This window comes from Moschus berezovskii, chromosome 14, assembly GCF_049115385.1.
Source record: "Moschus berezovskii isolate FMDL1 chromosome 14, NW_MosBer_1.0, whole genome shotgun sequence".
NCBI lineage: Eukaryota > Metazoa > Chordata > Mammalia > Artiodactyla > Moschidae > Moschus > Moschus berezovskii.
In genome coordinates this window covers 88,166,762-88,173,907 of record NC_142473.1, presented here as the reverse complement: position 1 = coordinate 88,173,907, position 7,146 = coordinate 88,166,762, and the positions used below count along the sequence as shown (strand labels likewise).

At 44.7% G+C, this 7,146-nt stretch overlaps 1 pseudogene; it reads left to right on the top strand.

Moving 5' to 3' along the window:
- Nucleotides 1–602: 602 nt before the first annotated feature.
- Nucleotides 603–1,648, top strand: LOC129554205 (ADP-ribosylation factor-like protein 6-interacting protein 1 pseudogene; annotated as a pseudogene).
- Nucleotides 1,649–7,146: the final 5,498 nt, after the last annotated feature.

Below are 7,146 nucleotides of genomic sequence, written 5' to 3'. Positions count from 1 at the left end.
GTCCTTTACCGTTTCTTTGTATTTTGTGGCTTGAGGAGACTCTGTCCAGGTTCAGACATTGCAGCAAAGGGTCCCAGGTCCCAGCCTGTCTCACCTTTACCACCCAACCCAATCCATTCACAGATTCCAAGGATTAGGATGGGCACATCTTAAAGGTGTGAGGATTATTCTACTCCTTCACATGGTGGACAAAGCTCTCCACCATGCAGACCAAAGCTGCTTCAATTCAGTTCAGTTCAATTCAGTCGCTCAGTCGTGTCTAACTCTTTGTGACCCCATGGACTGCAGCACGCCAGGCCTCCCTGTCCATCACCGACTTCCGGAGTTTACCCAAACTCACGTCCATTGGGTCAGTGAGGCCGTCCAGCCATCTCAAGAGGACTGATTATATAAAGGCATGAACGCCAGGAGGTGGAAATGTAAGATGATGTCAGACGTGTATCACACCCTGACACGCATCCTGTGTTCTCACCCCACACCACCACCAACATTCTCCAAGAAAGAAAAGAAAATGCTTCATCACCTATGCTGTATATATGTTCATCAATTCGCTCATTCAAAAAGTATCCATTTGGAGGGGTGTGGTGAAGGAGTCAGAGAAGGTTTTGGTTTGCTGGCGTCCTGTGCTCGCTGAGACGGCACCTCGAGAACTATGGTGGAAGGAGATAATCGCAACACCAATCTGCTGGCTGCAGAGACTGCAAGTCTGGAAGAGCAGCTACAAGGATGGGGAGAAGTGATGCTGATGGCAGATAAAGTCCTCCGATGGGAAAGAGCCTGGTTTCCACCTGCCATCATGGGTGTGGTTTCCTTGGTATTTCTGACTATCTACTATCTAGATCCATCTGTTCTATCTGGTGTTTCCTGTTTTGTTATGTTTTTGTGCTTGGCTGACTCCCTTGTTCCCATTCTGGCACCTAGAATTTTTGGCTCCAATAAATGGACCACCGAGCAACAGCAAAGATTCCATGAAATTTGCAGCAATCTAGCAAAAACTCGACGCAGAGCTGTGGGCTGGCGGAAGTGCCTCTTTACCCTAAAGGAAGAAAAGCCTAAAATGTACTTCATGACCGTGAGCATTTCTCTTGCTGCGGCTGCTTGGGGGGGACAGCAAGTCCACAACCTCCTTCTCACCTACCTGATGGTGAATTTCTTTCTTTTGCTTCCTGGACTGAACCAACATGGAATCATTTCGAAATACATTGGAATGGCCAAAAGAGAGATAAACAAGCTTCTCAAACAAAAAGAAAAGAAAAATGAATAAAGCATTAGCTTTATTTAGTGATTAATGGAGTATACATTGTCCTTGGGAACAGTGCCTGTTATGCTGTTTGGATACTAAAATGTTACAGAAGTAGCCCTCTGCTGTCGTCTCTCTGCCCTTAGTAGAAACTCTGACTTGCCAAGTAAGGCTTCATGCCCAGTGTCTTTATGGGCGTGTTCTTATCAGCTGGCCTTATATGGACAATTCTTTCTTCAGTTCCTCATTGTGGTTGTCACCCAGGGTTAACTGAACTCTTACTTTTAAAATAACAGTGTACCCTTTAGTACAGTTAACAGTGACTCGGGATAACTGTTCAAGTTGATCTTTTTTTAGCTGGATATAGGATAGTGGTCTGTGGCTTCAGGAAGCTTATTCTATCATCTGCTTCCATGGTCTGCTTAAAAAACTGGCTTCATGAATATAGAGACCAAGTTCACCGCTTCTGATGAAGAGACCAATTAAGATTCATTCCTTATCCTGTTGTGATAGTGTGGGAGAAGCCTGATGGAATAAAATGAAACTAATTCCATGTCTTAGCATGCGTTTTCTCCCTTGTGCAGAATTTAGCAGTTTGTAGGAAACATTGATCCTTCCTCCCAAATGGGGAATCTGATAGGAACTTTTAGAACTCTAGTTCCCTTGCACTTAAACTTGAAGTTAGTACATCCTTAAAGGCTTTTTAGTAGCAGGCTTATACAAGTTGGTATTTAGGACTCTTAAATTTCAGATTTTCAGTTAATTGGAACTAAAGTCCATAATAGGTTAAGAGTCATGTCTATGATCTTCACTCCAAGACCAGCCAATAAAGGACAGAAGTCTTCCTGTGTTGAGTCAAGATTCATTTCAGTAGAAAATAGCCTTATCCTACTAATTTTTCAAGACCAGAATAAGCCTTTAAAGATAAGTCTCAAGAGTCTCCTTTTATGGTAACGCTAGCTGCTTTTGGTCCCCATAGATGGAGTAGTTGAAATCTAGGAATGGACCTCTGAGGGCTGGAAATGTGACATATTTGAGAACAATTCTTAAACTGATTAACTAGCTGTAATATAGTTTTGTGAATTTATTGCACTGATGCTGTGAAACCTGGACCTTGTGGTGTATCAGTCCCTAAATTAGTGTTATTTTCTCCCCTTCAATATTGCTGTAAACAGTGGCACCGTGTAGCATGTTTGACTTTTTTTTTAAAATGTTTCGCATACAACCTACAAACTACCATAATTTACATGTGTTTCCTCTTTGTATATAAGCTTGTCTTCCTATCCAGATTTTTTGTGTGTATGTGTGTTCTACCAATTAACTACTTTTGCAGTTTTAATCCTGTATTATTTCTTCTACTTTGTTAAAAGGGGAATAAATAAAAAAGCTGGAATCCCCCCCCCAAAAAATGTATCCATTTGATAATGCTGTCTGTAGCAACCTGGAGAGACCTAGCAGAGATCACACCAAGTCAGACAAAGACAAGCAGCTCCTGAGATCACTTAACAGTTCAGTTCAGTTCAGTTCAGTTCAGTTCAGTCGCTCAGTTGTGTCCGACTCTCCGCGACCCCATGAATCACAGCATGCCAGGCCTCCCTGTCCATCACCAACTCCTGGAGTTCACTCAAACTCATGTCCACAGAGTCGGTGATGCCATCCAGCCATCTCATTCTCGGTCGTCCCCTTCTCCTCCGGCCCCCAATCCCTCCCAGCATCAGAGTCTTTTCCAGTGAGTCAGCTCTTCTCATGAGTTGGCCAAAGTATTGGAGCTTCAGCTTTAGTATCAATCCTTCCAATGAACACCCAGGATCGATCTCCTTTAGAATGGAGTCTAAAATGTGATACAAAGAAAGTTACTGACAAAACATTAACAGATTCACGACTTAGGAAGCAAACTACTGTTAAAGGAGGAAAAGGGGTAGGGAGGGATAACTGAGGAGTCTGGGGTAGCAGATACACTGCCGCAGATAAAGCAGACAACGGTCCGACTGCACAGCCCAGGGAACCATATTCAATATCCCGTAACAAATCATAGTGGAAAAGAATATAAAAAAGAATATACGCATGTATAACTGAGTCACTCCACTGCACCCCAGAATCTAACACAACATTGTAAATCAACTGTACTTCAACAAAGAGATAAAATTAAAAACCTTAAAGTATTCCTTTGCTTCCGACTAGGAGCTAGGTAGCATCTCCCATGCCTGGGACAGGGCGGTGGACAGAATGGAGGAAGCCCCTGGCACTGTGGAGCTGACACTCCCGTGGGGAAGCGGGCAGACGGGAAATGAAGCGCACAGTGTGACAGGGGGTCAGGGCCTGTAGCAGACAGGGGTGGCGGGTGGCGGGTGGCGGGGGGAGGCCATCTCTCACACAGGGGTCTGGGAAGGCGCCTCTGAGCACTAACCTTTGACAGGAAACTCCACTCAATGCTCCGTGGTGACCTGTGGAAGGAGACCCAAGGGCGGGATGTATACGTACATGTGGCTGATTCGCTTTGCCATACAGCAGGGACGCACACCTTGTAAGCAACTATACTGCAGTTAAGAGTTTAACATTAAAAGAATAAAAAAGGAAACGGAAACAGGAAAATAAATAAAAGCTGGCCTTCGGGATTCCCTGGTGGCTCACTGGTGCAGAATTTGCCTGCCAACGCAGGGGACACAGGTTCAAGTCCTGATCCGGGAAGGCCCCACGCGTCACAGAGCAGCTGAGCCCACGTGCCCCAGAGCCGTGCTCCGCAAGAAGAGAACACAGCACAGCGAGAGGGCCGCACGCTGCGACTAGCGAGTAGCCCCCACTTTACGCAACGAGAGAAAAGCCCACACGGCAATGAGGATCCAGCACCATCAGAAGTAATAAAATAAATAAATAAAATTTAAACAAAAACAAAACTGACCTCTGAGCAGAGTAATGAAAGAAGTGAGGGAGCCGTCGTGCCAGTATTTGGAGTAAAGATGTCCCGGGCGGGGGGATGGCAAGGGCTAAGGTGACCGATGGGTTGGAGGAACAAGAGGTGCTGCAAAAGCCGCAAGGGCAAGGGAGACAGCGGATGGCGGTGAGGTCCAGGAGGAAGCCAGAGAGCAGATCTCACAGGGCCGGAGGTCGTTTGAAGGACTTTGAATCTTATTTTAAGTTGGGACTCACTGGAGAATGGCCTTCTAAAACAAGCTACTTAACATAGATCGTTGCTGCTGCTGCTGCTGCTAAGTCGCTTCAGTCGTGTCTGACTCTGTGCGACTCCACAGATGGCAGCCCACCAGGCTCCCCCGTCCCTGGGATTCTCCAGGCAAGAACACTGGAGTGGGTTGCCATTTCCTTCTCCAATGCATGAAAGGGAAAAGGGAAAGTGAAGTCGCTCAGTCGTGTCTGACCCTTAGCGACCCCATGGACTGCAGCCTACCAGGCCCCACCGTCCATGGGATTTACCAGGCAAGAGTACTGGAGTGGGGTGAAAATAGGTCGTTAGAAAAGAAAAAAGGTAGCTCTCTCCTTCATAATCTCATTATTTTCAGTTCTCCATAATAAAACTTTGCTTTATTATACAGCCACAATCCCAAAAATATTCAGTTCAGTTCAGTCACTCAGTCGTGTCCAACTCTCCGCGACCCCATGAATCACAGCACGCCAGGCCTCCCTGTCCATCACCAACTCCCGGAGTACACTCAAACTCATGTCCACAGAGTCGGTGATGCCATCCAGCCATCTCATTCTCCGTCGTCCCCTTCTCCTCCCGCCCCCAACCTTTCCCAGCATCAGAGTCTTTTCCAGTGAGTCAACTCGTCGCATGAGGTGGCCAAAGTATTGCAGTTTCAGCTTTAGCATCAGTCCCTCCAATGAACATCCAGGATTGATCTCCTTTAGAATGGACTGGTTGGATCTCCTTGCAGTACAAGGGACTCTCAAGAGTCTTCTCCAACACCATCGATTGGAGAAGTTCAAAATCATCGATTCTTCGGCGATCAGCTTTCTTCACAGTCCAACTCTCACATCCATACAGGACCACGGGAAAAACCATTGCCTTGACTAGACGGACTTTGGTTGGCAAAGTAATGTCTCTGCTTTTTAATATACTATCAAGGTTGGTCATAACTTTCCTTCCAAGGAGCAAGCGTCTTTTAATTTCATGGCTGCAATCAGCGTCTGCAGTGATTTTGGAGCCCCCAAAAATAAAGTCTGACACTGTTTCCACTGTTTTTCCATCTAGTTCCCATGAAGTGATGGGACCAGATGCCATGATCTTTGTTTTCTGAATGTTGAGCTTCAAGCCAACCTTTTCACTCTCCTCTTTCACTTTCATCAAGAGGCTTTTGAGTTCCTCTTCACTTTCTGCCATAAGGGTAGTGTCATCTGCATATCTGAGGTTATTGATATTTCTCCCAGCAATCTTGATTCCAGCTTCTGCTTCTTCCAGCCCAGCGTTCCTCATGATGTACGCTGCATATAAGTTAAATAAGCAAGGTGACAATATACAACCTTGATGTACTCCTTTTCCTATTTGGAACCAGTCTGTTGTTCCATGTCCTGTTCTAACTGTTGCTTCCTGACCTGCATACAGGTTTCTCAAGAGGCAGGTCAGGTGGTCTGGGATTCCCATCTCTTTCAGAATGTTCCACAGTTTATTGTGATCCACACAGTCAAAGGCTTTGGCATAGTCAATGAAGCAGAAATAGATGTTTTTCTGGAACTCTCTTGCTTTCTCCATGATCCAGAGGATGTTGGCAATTTGATCTCTGGTGCCTCTGCCTTTTCTAAAACCTGCTTGAACATCTGGGAGTTCACGGTTCACATATTGCTGAAGCCTGGCTTGGAGAATTTTGAGCATGACTTTACTAGCGTGTGAGATGAGTGCAATTGTGCGGTAGTTTGAGCATTCTTTGGCATTGCCTTTCTTTGGGATTGGAATGAAAACTGACCTCTTCCAGTCCTGTGGCCACTGCTGACTTTTCCAAATCTGCTGGCATATTGAGTGCAGCACTTTCACAGCATCATCTTTCAAGACTTGAAATAGCTCAACTGGAATTCCATCACCTCCACTAGCTTTGTTTGTAGTGATGCTTTCTAAGGCCCACTTGACTTCACATTCCAAGATGTCTGGCTCTAGGTCAGTGATCACATTATCGTGACTATCTTGGTCGTGAAGATCTTTTTTGTACAGTTCTTCTGTGTATTCCTGCCACCCCTTCTTAATATCTTCTGCTTCTGTTAGGTCCATACCATTTCTGTCCTTTATCGAGCCCATCTTTGCATGAAATGTTCCCTTGGAAACTCTAATTTTCTTGAAGAGGTCTCTTGTTTTTCCTATTCTGTTGTTTTCCTCTATTTCTTTGCATTGATCACTGAGGAAGTCTTTCTTATCTCTCCTTGCTATTCTTTGGAACTTTGCATTCAGATGCTTATATCTTTCCTTTTCTCCTTTGCTTTTTGCCTCTCTTCTTTTCACAGCTATTTGTAAGGCCTCCTCAGACAGCCATTTTGCTCTTTTGCATTTCTTTTCCATGGGGATGGTCTTGGTCCCTGTCTCCTGTACAATGTCACGAACCTCCATCCAGAGTTCATCAGGCACTCTATCAATCAGATCTAGTCCCTTAAATCTATTTCTCACTTCCACTGTATAATCATAAGGGATTTGATTGAGGTCATATCTGAATGGTCTAGTGGTTTTCCCTACTTTCTTCAATTTCAGTCTGAATTTGGCAATAAGGAGTTCATGATCTGAGCCACAGTCAGCTCCTGGTCTTGTTTTCGCTAACTGTATACAGCTTCTCCATCTTTGATTGCAAAGAATATAATCAATCTGATTTCGGTGTTGACCATCTGGTGATGTCAAAAATATTAATATATACATATTACTTAATATAGTTCATTGATCCCATATTTTCCAATTACTTACTTTAAAAGACAAT